This window comes from Lemur catta, chromosome 9 (assembly GCF_020740605.2).
Source record: "Lemur catta isolate mLemCat1 chromosome 9, mLemCat1.pri, whole genome shotgun sequence".
Taxonomy (NCBI): domain Eukaryota; kingdom Metazoa; phylum Chordata; class Mammalia; order Primates; family Lemuridae; genus Lemur; species Lemur catta.
Window position 1 is genome coordinate 26,420,545 of NC_059136.1, and position 14,672 is coordinate 26,435,216.

At 43.2% G+C, this 14,672-nt stretch overlaps 1 protein-coding gene across 4 annotated transcripts in view; it reads left to right on the forward strand.

Annotated features, from left to right (window-relative positions):
* The window catches only part of TRAPPC9 (trafficking protein particle complex subunit 9), a 600,839-nt gene that overhangs the window by 306,098 nt on the left and 280,069 nt on the right, over nt 1-14,672 (forward strand). The gene's annotated exons all lie outside the window — the stretch shown is intronic.

Below are 14,672 nucleotides of genomic sequence, written 5' to 3' on the forward strand. Positions count from 1 at the left end.
GAGGTTAAGTGATTTGACCAAGATCTCACAGCTAGTAAATGGTGGAGCTAAGATTTGAGTCCTTTTCTTTCTGACTCCATGGTTCTTGCTCTTTCCATTTTACCAAATTGTATGTACATTTTTGTGTCCTGCCTTCTTTACTCAGTGTTAATACACAAACATTTTTCCATTTCATTCAATATTCATTGTCAACATAATTTTAAAGGCTGTATATGATGTTACTAGAATATTCTAAATGCTTTTTCCAAATGTTAAACATTTAGATACTGTCCCTTTTATTGTTAATTTTATGAACACTGTTGTGTTAAACATTGTTTATCTCTATGGAAAGATTTTGTCTGAGTTGTAGATCATATTCTTAGGATAGATTCTCAGAAGTAGAATTGGTCAAAAGGTATTCACATTTTTAAGTCCTTTGCTACCTGCTGTCAAATTGCTTTCAAGAAAAACTATCCCAAGTCAACATCACCAGCTGTGTTTGAGGATGTTGACTTTACTGCCACGCTGTATAGCAATGGACATTCTCATTATTATAAGCTCAAAGGAATGCGAACTTAAATGTATATAATTTTGATCTCCAGGCACATGATCTTGAACTAAAAGAGATCATTTTGATTTCTTTTGTTTAACCAAAGGAGAAAAGAATGTATTTCACAATCTTTTCAAAAAGCTTTGTTTCTAGCAGAAAAATTAATTTGAACATCAAGCTGTAAAAATATGAAGTTAATAGCAATTTGTCAAGGGCTGGGCTATTCAAAACAGTATTTTCAAGTTCAGTAGTTTATAATCCTTTACTTCTTAACCCTCTTTCTTTTGTGTATCTGTCACCACCTTAATGTTAATTAGGTTGTTAAAATGCATTAACATGTCAAGATGTGGTGACACTTCCTCTCTCACCTGTTTTTATTATTTGGGAAATTCGAATGCCCTTTCTGCCGATGCTTTTGGGGCCTTCTTATTACCAGCTCACATTGGGGCAAGCTGTGATTGAGTTATTTGTGTAGAGGAGAAAAAATGATTCACTACTTTATTCATCACATTTTTCATCCTTAGAAGACATGTTGCTGTCTAATGTTATGTTTTAGGTTCTTCATTCCTTTAAATTCTTGGGAGAAAAATCACTGCTGGGCCCAGGTCAGAAATACATGTGGGTTTCATGTGGCTGTTTGGTCTGATAACAGAAACATGTGGCTTTTATATGGGCTGGATGGAAACTCAAATTTCAGATAAGGAAAAAATGGGTCAAACATTTTAAAGCTTTTTGTTCCAGTGGCAACATCCTTTCCTTGTTAACTACTCTTCAATTTGATTTTGGTTCCCAGGCTTGTTTTGGGGACATGCTGTGTGCTAGGGAAGGCTGGGCCTGAGTAATCAGAGGTGAACAGGGGTGCGTGTGGTCCCCTGGGAGAGGCAGAGATGGTACCAATATCTGCTAAATACAGTCAGTGCTGGTTAAGGCGTATTTACTGAGCTCCTTCTCTAGGCCAGGCTTTGGGCTCCATGTTGAGGACAGAGAAATGTGTTGAGAGCCACACAGACTAGTGGGAAGGCATCTGTGTCTTGAGAGAACAGTGAACTGAAACACATGCAGGTGACCATCTTTCCCACCCCACCAAAAAAAGAATGTTAATACATGACTTGACATATTTTTCCCTCCTTTGTAAGTATCTTTATGAGAAATGTATTATAGAGGAAACAGCTGTGCATTTCTGAATGCATTCATTTTATTCTTCACCTTGACTAGGATGGAGACTGAGAATAAAGAGATCAGGGATGTCTTCTCAGGGGAGGGTGCTTGAGCTGGGATGTGAGGATGATGAGTTTAGTAGCTGGAGATTTGGGTGGGCTGGGGTTGGGGAAAGCTCATGGTGGACCATGCCACTGGGGAGGGAGAGCAGATCTGTCCACAGGAGAGGCAGCTGGGGACAGATGGTGTGGGGCAGTTAATTCTGGTTTTGCTTCTCTGAGAAACCTTCAGTCACACTTCCAGAGCCAGCCTTGGTATCTCCCTGGAGAAAGGGGCTTTCCTGACTAGTGGCACAGAAGGAGCCTAGGGTTTGTGCTGTGGACACAATGGGCCATAACAACACCTTTCCCACAGCGCTGATGTGAGGACCTCAGGAGAGAATGGATGTGAAGCACTTTGTGCCCTAAAGTATTCAATAGAGAGTTTCTTGTTCTGTGCTTATTTCTTTGGCACTTGGGGCAGTTTGCAGGGTCAGCATCCACATAATCACAGCTCATCTAGCTTCAGCCATATAGCACTAGAATGCATGTTTTCAGGGTGTTTGGTGTGTGCCATGGTTTAGATGTGGTTTGTCCCTGCCAAAACTCATGTTGAAGTTTAATTGCCAGCATGGTGGTGTTGGGAGGTGGGGCCTAGTGGGAGGTGTTTGGGTCATGGGGTGGATCCCTCATGAGTAGATTGGTGCTGTCTCTGATGAGTGAGTTCTGGCTCCCATAGGACTGGATTAGTTACTGTGAGAGAGCAGGTTGTTAACAAGCGAGGTTCCTCCTCATGTTTGTTTCTTTGCACTGCCTGCTGGCCTTTCCTCTTCTCTGCCACATCTCGACACAGCACTCGGCCCTCACCAGAAGCCAAGCCGGTGCCAGCACCATGCTCTTGGACTTTTCAGCCACGCCTAAATAAACCTCTTTTCCTTATAAAAATTACCCAGCCTCAGGTATTGTTATAGCAACACTAAATGGACTAAGGCAGAGTGAGTGTAGTGTGTGTGTATGTGTGTGCAGATGTGTGTATGTGTGTGTTTTGTACTCTCAGCTGTTCTAAATTGTAGGCTCAGGAAAGTTTACTGACGTTCTAAATTTCCGCAGTGGTGAGCATTAAGTTGAAAGGAAAACAATCATGGACTTACACGCGGCACCCCCTTATTTATGATCCTTTATATCTGTGACTCTCCTGGATTATCCAACATCACTTTGTGGGAATCTTGGCCTTTTGATGAAACAGGATTAATCATTACAAGGTGTGTGATATCTCTTTCTTTTTTTTTTTTTGAGACAGAGTCTCAGTCTGTTGCCCAGGCTGGAGTGCGGTGGCGTCAGCCTAGCTCACAGAAACCTCAAACTCCTGGACTTAGATGATCCTCCTGCCTCAGCCTCCCAAGTAGCTGGGACTACAGATGTGCACCATGTTGCCTGGCTAATTTTTTCTATTTTTAGTAGAGATGGGGTCTGACTCTTGCTCAGGCTGGTCTAGAACTCCTGAGCTCAAGTGATCCTCCCGCCTTGGCCTCCCAGAGTGCTGGGATTACAGGCATGAGCCACCATGCCTGGCCCCAAGGTGTGATTTCGTGAAGCAAAACTTTGAGATGCAACATCTGATCAGGTGAAGATGATACCTTTTTATTATTACCCATGATTAGATTTTTTTGTTACCAGTATCCTCCTGTCATTATAAAGGGAGAAAAACAACAGTCTGGGTGTTCGAGTTTAGGGAGGGCACTTGTGATAAATGTTAGCAAATGTTACCACCCTTCTTTTGGTGCCTTCTTTCTGCTGGAGTCCCTGCCTATCCCTTCTGCTGCATGGGGCAGTTTGCAGGGAGTGCCACCTTGCATCTCTGAGGCCTCACAAGGTTGAGGAACTTGCAAAATTCACACACCTAATGAAGGAGCAGAACCAGGATTTGAACCAAGTTTGGCATATTCAAAGCCTGAACTCTTCTTTTTTGTTGCTTCTGGCTGTCCAAGGCTGAAAAGCTGTATGTTTCTTGAGAGACAATTAGGAACAATCCAGCTTCAGGAATGTCAGAGCCAAAAAGGCCTGAGCCACTATTGGGCCTCCCATTTGATTGGTGGTGACCAGGTTTTAGAGCACTGACCTCTGAGTTGGGGCTCTGTTTCCATGTACCTGGATGTAACACCCTCTCAGTTTCCTCACAGGCTTCCCAGGAGACAGCACATGCTTGACCCTGAGCTGCCTTTGCTTAAAGAGGGTGCAGTTCCTGGATCAGACCATGCTTTGTCCCTGTGATTCAGGGCTTTGCCCAGACTGACTTCTGTTTCTAGAAAAGTTTCCTTTCCCCACCCAGGAAACTCTTTCCGTCCATTTGCCCCTAGCCCATCCCTAGCCTTTCATCTCTTTCTGGAAGCTCTTCACTGCTCAACCCAGCATCTCACTGAGCCCCCAACCTTCCTCCCTGAGGCCCAGATTTGGGTGGGGTCAAAGAGTGCTGACAAGCCTGGGTTTGAATTTGAACCCAGCCACATTGGAGACACTTAATTCCTCTGAGCATAAAGGCAGTATCCTTCCCACAGCATTGAATGAGCCACTGCTATAAAGTAACTAGCACTTTTGCAGTTTTCCTCTTGCCTTTTGTTAAAAATAACTTTTCTTTAAAAAGTTGTTTTAAAATTCCATAAAACTTTGTACTCTTGCAAGTGAAATTTGAAAGAGAAAGCAATGAGGAAATGCATTGAAATAGGTTCCTTCTTGTCTGTAGGCTGATTGCAGGACAATTTTTTCTTTCTTTGAGAGTAATTTTCAGTTAAATGGAGATGAACCAAATGCTTTGAAGATACCTTGCCTTGCAGTGTTTCTACTAGTTTTCCTGGTTTTTTACATGCTTCATAACTAGTTTTTTTTTTTTCTTTTTTTTTGAGACAGAGTCTCGCTTTGTTGCCCGGGCTAGAGTGAGTGCCGTGGTGTCAGCTTAGCTCACAGCAACCTCAAACTCCTGGGCTTAAGCGATCCTCCTGCCTCAGCCTCCCGAGTAGCTGGGACTACAGGCATGTGCCACCATGCCCGGCTAATTTTTTCTATATATATATTTTTAGTTGGCTAGATAATTTCTTTCTATTTTTAGTAGAGACATGGTCTCACTCTTGCTCAGGCTGGTCTCGAACTCCTGACTTCGAGCTATCCACCCGCCTCGGCCTCCCAGAGTGCTAGGATTACAGGCGTGAGCCACCGCGCCCGGCCCATAACTAGTTATTTTAATTCCATGACAAATGTAGGATAAAGTTATTCATTTTCTGAAGAAAACCATATTTTTTTCTGTAAGAAACGCCATGATTGTCTATGTTGGGCTTTTCTCTCTCCATCTAAGACTGTGGTGGACTTTTTCATCTCATCTCCCAAGGTTTCCTTGTTCTAGCCTTTAGTCTTCCTACTGCTCGTCTGCCTCTCTGTTTTCTACATGATAATTTCTCTGCCTGGGTTGCCTTTCCCAACATCTCAACACTCCCAGTCCTTCTTCCCCCAGGCTGTGTGGCTGCCCCCTCCTTCAGGAAGCGTCTCTGGGTGTCCACAGTGGAAGGGCCCCTCCGTTCCCTGTGTCCTCGCTTGCTTCCTCCATCAGGTCACGTCCACCTGCTTTGCATGGGAGTCCGCTCTGGGTAGCACATGCCCTGCTCAGAGGCAGGCAAGTGGGCTATCTTGACGCACCTTCTCTGGGCCACCTGGGCCCCGAGGCTCAGTCTGGGACCTCTGCGCTCAGCTCTTCGAGACTAGGGAAGGTCAGGTCACACTTGCCTTTCTCTGTGAGATGACAGAAAGAAAGCTGGAAAACCTTTAGATTATCTGTTTATTTTTTATTCTTTTCCATTAAGCTACATGTTTCTTAAAAGCAGAGACTATGGATTATGTCCATTTATTTATTCATTCAACAAGTATTTATTGAGTTTCCATTGTTGAGCAATGAGTCAAGGTCTCTGTCTTCATGGAGCTGTCAGTCTAACAGGGAGATAGATATTTGTTCAACACACAATTGAACAAGTATATGTTACATTATGTTATTTGTATTTTGTGGTTGTATATAATATACATTATTTATATTTTATATTTATGTTACATATAATTACATACATACGGCATACATTAATGCATATATGGCAACTATAAATTGTGCCTGATGTCATGATAAGTTAGTTGGTTTAGTGGGTGAAATCATTTACTGGCAGCTTGGACGTGGTCTTGGTGGGGACAGTGTGACACTGGGCACCAATGCTGAGGTTGGGCTTGGGGCACCGTGGTTGATCTTCCTGATTGTATTCAGACCCTATGTGCCCTGCCGAGGAACTGAATATTGTGATATCTGAGTTCTAGATGGGCACTGAGGCGCCCTGAGGGGACGGGCCCATAGCCTGCAGGACACAGCGGGACTGAGGATGTATGTGCACCGGGACCTGGGAGGCCTGTCTCTCTCCTCTGGACTCTTCCTTTGTCTTCACTTTTTTTGATGGTTGGTCCTGGCTAAATCCTGGCTTTTTCAGAGAGAACAGTATTTGAGGATGCTTTTCCTTTGACAACTTACATGAGTAAAGATAAGACCCATAAAATAGGTTGGAGAGCACCCAGTATAAAAGTCCACTGATGAGCAGGATCCATGAAGAACAGGGCCTTAGAGGAAGGTGCCAGATCTTTGAGAGCCTCTTGGGAGCATAGTTTTTGCAGTGATGTTATCAAGTGCATGTTTATAGGCCATTCTGTCTTCTAGTGATGCGAATCAGAGTCGCTTTTCCTGATGTAGAATGGTCATAGTGATACTACGTATGCAGGTGGTGCTTAAGAGTGGTTGGGCAGCTTGTTGCCTCTCTGTTTCCTCACCTGTAAAATAGGGATCATAATAGTACCTCTTTTTAGGACTGACATGAGGTTTACAAGAATCATTCACATGATGCTTGTAGAAAAGACTTCATGTTAGCTGCTGTTATTAGCATTGCTCTTGTTCTTATCACATTAGAAGCAGGCTATCATAAGTGCTTTTACTCCAGCATTTCATTGCTCAAAGGCAGTAATGCAAAAAGCAGCTGAAGAGAAGAAGTGAGAAAATGCCACATGCCTAGTTTCAGAAGTTATTTCCCTTATGAGTGCTGCCCAAGTCAAGTTGAAACTGTGTGGTTGATCATAAGTGGACCCTAGAAAGATCGTAGACATTGGCATCACAATGGTGAAGGGGTTCCAACTACTTGGCAGTCTCTTCTTTTCTCCCATGGCAAAGTGATTATAAGAACTACAGCGAGGCCGAGTGTGGTGGCTCACGCCTGTAATCCCAGCACTTTGGGAGGCCATGGCAGAAGGATCATTTGAGGCTAGGAGTTGGGGACCAGCCTGGGCAACATAGTAAGACCCCATCTCTGCAAAAAAAAAAAGTAAAAAAACAATTAGCTGGGCGTGGTGCCTCATGTCTGTAATCCCAGCTACTCAGAGGCTGAGGCAGGAGGATGGCTTGAGCCCAGGAGTTCTAGCTGGGACAACAGAGCAAGACCCTGTCTCTATTAAAAAATAAAAACAAAAAAAGAACTAAGACCAATGATGATGTGCCGTGCTTATTTTACTGTCTTGCATATAACGTAGATGCTTAATACATGGTGGAGTTGATGATGATGGTGACAGTGATGCTGCTGGCTGGTTACATGGTGGGGTGAAGGCAGTTCAGATACCTCCTAATGGGAGAGGAATCAGTGCCTACTCATCCAACATGGTGGTAGTGAGCAGGCTGGTTCTTTATTTTGGAGGAGCAGGAGGAGGTGGGAACTTGGTCATATTGACACCGTGTCAATGCTAAGTGTTTCTTGTGGGCCAGTCTTTGTCTCTACTCCATGGTGACCAAGCAGAGCCACTACACTCTTGGTTGGCCCTGACCAGTCAGTTATTAAAAATAATATTCATAATTACAGTAACAAAAACAAAATTTCTCTTGAATAGTTTTATGTACATGACGGCATTTAACCTCCAAGACAGTCTAGTGAAGCAGGGATTAGCAATCCATTTTACAGATGTGGGACCTAGGAGGCAGAGAAGGGAGGTATTTTTCTGGAGTCACCCACTTTGGGGCCAAGCCACCTCCTTGACATGCACATGCTGCCTCTTGTCATCACAGAGAGGAGAGTGGCCCAGAGGCAGGAGATCTAGGTTTGAGACCTCTTATGAGATTGACTCTGGACAAATCATGTCTCTTTTCTAGGCTCCAGTTCCCTCATCTGAGAAATTTTGTAGCAATTTCCCTGAGGTGCCTCCAGTGGGACAGTGTCTGAATCCAGGTCCCACCACTGGTAATGAATGGATCCAGTGGCTCAGCTGCTGCTAGTAGCCCTGCTCTGTCACCCCTTCCTGTGTCTGCTGGTGTGTTCTGTCTTCCTGGGGGGCCTCCCAGCCCCTCCAGTAGCCCTCCCCTAGACCCTCCTCCTCCTGAGGCCGCCTTCACCCCCAAATCAGATTGGTACTTGCTGAGCTGACTTCTTTCACAGCTTGATCGTGTTTGTCTTCTTCTTGAGGAATGGCCCCCTGAGGGCATAGACTGTCTTTCTTCCAAATTTTTCAAGTGTCTAGAACAAAGCTTGCCTTGCGGTGGGAACCCACTCAGTGTTTGTTAAATGAAACATTAGCCAAGAACCCCATGTTCTCACCCCGTCATCTCCCATACATCTTCCTTCTTCCACTAGGGAGAGACCCAGGTGGACAAAGCCCCAGTGGTAACAGATGTTGATGAAGTGGCCACCCTTTTGGAGGGAGTGGGAGGAAGTGGAGGGGATACACATGCCCCAAAGCCAATAGTAGTGTGGCTTTTTTGAGAATTTTTCCCAGGGGCACCAATTTTCAGTGAGGGCGCATACCACATTCCACTCAAAGGGAAAGTGGCACTGAGGCACGATGGCTAGAGTCAGGATTGTCTGCTGTGGATGGAGGGTGCTGTGCCCCAGGGATGGAGAGTGGCCCGCCCATCCAGGTGTCACCTGGTGCTGAAGGGTTGGAGGAGAGGGAGTCTTTAGGGAAACAGCCCTACCTGCTTCCTACCCCCCGACCTTGGTGGGCTTTGCCTACCTACCCTGCACAACTGCCTCCATTGCCACCTGCCCATGATGCCTTTGGGACTTGCTCTGTGACCTGCATCACTTCCTGTCTGTGATTATAAAGACCTGTGTTTGGGAAGGGGTGGAAGGGAGGAAAGGTGGCCTCAGGGCTCCTTTGTGAAGTGACCCCAGTCAGTGACTTCCGTCTCTCCAAGTCTCATTCATGTTTTTCTTCTTGCCTCACAGGGTTTTTGTGAGGATTTAATGAGGTAGCAGATGTGAAAGTGCTCAGTGGGTGTGTATCCAGGACATAACAGGTGATTAAATTGTAAATAGTTATTATGGAAAATTTGAACCATATAAGAAATAATGGAATAGTGTAATGAATCCCCCACACATCCCCTGGCCCACTTCAGTAGTCATCAGCGTTCCGCCGCCTTTCATTGTCGCTGCCCACGCCACCCCTCCTGAACGACAATGTCCATGATGACAACGATAATGATTTCAGTTACTTTTTGACGATAATGATTTTGTTGCTTTTTTGGAAGGTAAAGTTGCATACACTTAAATGCACAAACTAGAGTTTTGATGGTTACATTCTTTTAGCCTTTATTCCTCACATGATAAAGAACATTTCTACATCCCCAGAAAGTTCTCTCATATCCCTTATAGGTCGATCCTCATACCCTAATTAGAGGTGGCCTCTGTTCTGTTTTTTTTCCCTTTGCCTACGTTAAGTGCATCATGTAACAGGAACCATGCTGTAAGTACTCTCGTGTCTGGCTGCATCTGTTCTGCACAACGTTCCTGAGATTCATCCATGTTGTTGTCCCAGTTCATTAGTTCATTTCTTTTTATTGCTAATTAGTAATCCAGCGTATGAACATACCACAATTTATTTATCCATTCTCTGGGTGATAGACATTTCAGTTGTTTTTACTTTTTGGCTATTATTAATAAAGCTGTTATGAACATTATTATCCAAATAATTTTGTGAAGATATGATTTTTTTTCTCTTGGAAATATTGGTCATTTGGACATATTGGGATTTACCTAGGGATGGAATTGCTGGGGTCATATGTTAAGTATATGTTTAATTTTATAGAAGGCTATCAGAACAGTTTTACAAAGTGGTGGCACCGTTTCACATCCCTACTGGCAATGATAGGAGTTAGTTGCTCACATCTTCGTCATAATACAGTGTTATCAGATTTTAAAATTTTAGTCATTCTGGTGATCATCTTACGTATTATGATTTGTGTTTCCCTGATTCTAATGACATTGAACACTTTGTCATGTACTTATTGGCCATTCATATACCTTCCTTTCTGAAGTGTCTCTTCAAGCCTTTTGTCCATTTTATGGGTTGTTTGTATTTTTATTGAGTTGTAGGAGTTCATTATATATTCTAGATATAAATCACTAGTCAGATATATAGTGAAGATATGTATAGTGAAGATATATTAACGGATATGTATACATACATACATGTACAGTAATGGAGCTATATTATATACACACACACAGTGAAGATATATAATACTTTTTCCTAGTCTATGGCTTGCCTCTTCATTTGTTAACAGTTTAGATGACAGTCATACATATAACTACTACCACCAAAATCAAGATGGAGAAGAGTTTCTTCATCTTAAAAATTTCCTCATGCTCTTTTGTAGGCAAACCTGGCCTTTAGTCTAAGCTCTTGGCAACCACTGATCTGTTTTATGTCCTATAGTTTTGTCAAACAGTTTTTCTGCATCAATTGAGATGATCATGTAATTTTTATCTTTTATTTTATTTATGAGGCACAGCACATCGATTGATTTCCTCTGTTGAACCATGCTTGCCTCCCAGGGATAAATCTCACTTGGGTATGGTGTTTTTGTCTTTTCCTGCCCACCACTTGTCACTGACACAGTGCATCTTACTTCATTTTATCCTCAGAATCATTCCACAAGCCAGAGTGTGGTATCTGCACTTTTCAGAGAGGCCCAGTAAGAGAAAGGAACCACTACTTGCAGAACTACTTGCAGAACCACTGGGTGTACTGCATATGTAATTGACCTAACCCCCAAAATACCCTGTGAGGCAGGCATTACTGTCCCATCTGCATTGGGAGACTAAGGGTTCCAGATGTAAGCACTCTGCCTCCAGGCAGGTCTGTGTGACTCCAGGGAAGGCCGCTTTGTCCTATTTCAGGCTCTCCCAAGACATCGAGGCCTTGTCCAGTACCACACAGCTGCTTTGTAAGAGGGAGACTCAGCATTTGAGCCCATGCTTTCTCACTCATCCAGGGCAAGTGCTTGTTCCTTTCTGTCAACCTGCTCACCCACAGTAGGACTCTGGTTGGGGCTTAAAGGACAGAGTAGTTCTGGTACCTTTTAGGGCCAGGGACCAGAATGATCACAGGAGCCAGGGTGAGACCGTGAATGTGGAACAGCCTCTTCACTCGGCTCAGTCTGTTAGGTGGAACTGCAGGTGTGGATGACAACATGGGTTTTGAGGTCAGCCAGGTGTAAGTTTGAATGGGCTCTGTCACTTAGCCACGGGCATTGGCTCAGGCAAGTTGCATGTTCTACCTGAGCCACCATTTCTTCATCTGTTAATTGGAAGAAAAAAATGCTATTTATTTTTTAGGATGGTTATGAAGATTAGGCAAGATAATATGGATAAAACAGCTGGTACTGCAGCTGGCATGGAAGGAGCTCCATGTGCTGGGTTGATCGGGCGCACTAGTGCTTGTTGATGGGCTGCTCTGAGTTAGACACTGTTTCTGTTGCCATTTCTCAGTGCGTGTGCCACTAAGGCCTGTGCCCCTGTGCTTCTCTGCTTCATGACACCGTCCTGAGCTTTGGGGAAGAGACATAAAGGAGCCAACATGCATGACAGCTTGACGCTTGTTGGCATGTCTCAGACCCCTCTGGAAGTGCTTCCTAGGCCTGTTGATGGCCTTGATCATGTGCGACTCTGCTGAGAGTTTGTGTATGTGTATGGCTTTGGGGACAGCCATGCTGCTGTGAAATACTGATGAGTAGTCTGATCTTTCTGAGCCAGTTTAGCATGTTTTGAGAGCCTATCATACTACTCTGTCACCATGGCAGATTTCAAAATAAAACTCCATTTTTCCTCCCCTTAGGGAGCTCCTTGTCTAGTTATGGAACAAGAATAGTCTGGTTTATCTAATCGTTTTTTTCTCATGGGAATTACTAATTAAATGTTCATTATTCAAAGAAAAATTCACTTAAATTTGAGTCACTGTTATATGTGTATATATGTATTATATAAGTATGCATGCATTTTTTTACATTCCAGTGCTGGCAAAAGTGTACAAAGACTGATATATTAATATTTTTCTGTTGCCAATGTAAGTTGGTACAATCTCTTAAGAAGGTTGAATGTCAATATACAACATCTGTGCTATAATGACATTTCTATGTTTTGCTTCTACCTTAAAATAATTGAAAAGTAGAAATAAAAGGTATGCATGAAGATGCTCTTCCAATTTATCTGTATTAGCAAATATGAGAGCAACTTAAATGCCTATTGTGATGATTAGTGTTAGGTATCAAATTGACTGGATTAAGGAATACTTAGAGAACTGGTGAAGCGTTATTTCTGGGTGTGTCTGTAAGGGTGTTTCCACAGGAGACTGGCATGCGAGTCAGTGGATGGAGTGGAAAAGATCTGCCCTTGTGGGCATGCACCATCCAACTGGCCAGGGGCCCAGATAGAAAGAAAAGGCAGAGGAAAGGTGAATTAGTCTCTCACTCTTTCCTGGAGCTAGGAGATTCTTCTTCTCTTGCCTTTGGATGTCAGAACTCCAGGCTCGCTGCTCTTTGGACTCCAGGACTTAGACTAGCAGCCCTTGAGTTCTTAGGTCTTCGGTTTCCCTGCTTCTGAGGCTTTTGGGTTTGGACTGAGACGCCACTAGCTGCCCTGGTTCTCAAGCTTGCAGACGGCCTTTCATGGGACTCTGCCTCTGTAACCTAGTGATCCAATTTCCCTAATAAATCCCCTCTCGTATATGTCTCTCTTTATATATTTATAGCCAACAGGATGTATACACACATATATCCTGTTGGTTCTGTTTCTCTAGAGAAACCTAATGGATCCATCAACAGGGAACATTTTTGGTGGCTTATGGTTCATTTAGGTGATAACATATTATGGGGTAATTAGAAGATATATGCATGTAAGTTATCCAAGTTTCCCCAGATATATGCATTTATAAGTTATGTGCCCCATGGTTTCTGCACTACTGCTGCACTGGGCAGTGGTGGGAGAAAAGCAAAATCAGGCTGGATGTTTTTCTTCTTCAATAAGATATTGAATTCTGCTGTTATGTTTGCATTCTTTAACAGTTACATGTACCCAGTGGCTGCTGGAAGGGAATTGGGATATCTCTTTCTTTACAGGTATAATTGTGCTCAGAGGCTTGGGCCTGGGAAGCTTGTTCTGTTTGTGCTGGGAACTGAGCTCAGGCACAGACTGTTGGCTTATGCATTTCAGAATGTAATTTTCTCAGTGTCATTTTAAAATCTTCTTTTCATTCTTGTGTTTTTTTTTTATCCCTTATATATTGTGGATGCAACGGAGATTCAAACCATCTTTTATTGAGATGGTTTGGAACCAAACCCACAATATCTTCAAGGTATGCTTGTACTTTTCTCTTGATGTTGGTAAACAGTCAACAGATGTTTCATTCTTTTTGGTGAAGTCTACCACTGACACACATGAAGGAGACATGGGGGCAACAGGCGTGGTGGAAATTTCACAGAACACATTTTAGGCCTTGGGAAACCTGAGCCTGTGTGAAGACGGGCGTTGAAGATGGCCATAAGCTCCTCACTAACGGTGACTGTGCTGTGTTTAATGTGATTTCCCCATAGTTGGCACAGTGAGGATCTCTTGAAGTGCAGTAAATTGAAAAGAACTAAGTTAATATGTGCTGGGGCAAGACCCATGAGATTCAGAAAACAGGTCAGTTTGGAAATTGACACACAGACATGAAATGAGCACATGCTGTTGGAAAAATGGTGCCAATAGGTTTGCTTGACAAAAGGTTGCTACCAACCTTCAATTTGTAAAAACAAAAACACAACATCTGTGAAGTACATTAAAGCAAAGTATAATAAAATGAGGTATGCCTGTACTGAGAAATAGCAAGAGTCCTAGACTCTTGGGGGGGAAGCACAAGTCACTGATGGTTTTGATGGATGGCAGACACACACCAGACACAGTCACACCCTATTTTAAATGCATCAATGTTGGTCTTCAGAGAAAGCCTCCAGGAAGAGGAGATCGTAAGGTGAGCTTTTAAGAGTGTGTGGAGGAGGAACAGGTACAAGGGGGAGGGTGTGTGACGAGAAGCTTCCTTCGTGCTCTACTGCTCTGCTGGCATTGTTTTAGAGGCCAGGAAAGTAGGAAGAGAGGCCATGGGCCTCATGCTCCTCAGCCCCCAAAGGCAGAACTTTGATCAGACTGTGTTTTCCCAGTATACTCAGTTGATGCTGTTTCTAAATTACCACTTTTTTAAACTACCCAAGTGTTTTTATTTTTATTTATTTTGTATTTTTACAGAATAATCTAGTATTAATTTCTAAAGTTGATGGTACGGACCAGTGTTACAGTGGTCTCCATAAATGGCTATTAACATAGGTCAGTTAACACAGTGGTTTCATGGTTTAGAAAGCTTCACTTGGAAGCAGGACTATAGCTGAATGTAGGTCATTTAACTTGTTATGTTGTGGAAGATTCAGAGATGGTACAAATACTTTACAAGTGGAAATGAGCCCTGTAGTCTCAAATTTTAAGTTCCGTTAACATTTTCTGAGCAACTACAACAAGCTGGACGCTGTAAAAGATGCTTTATGAAATGCATTACATAATCCTCTTAGTAACTTCATGAGATGGGTA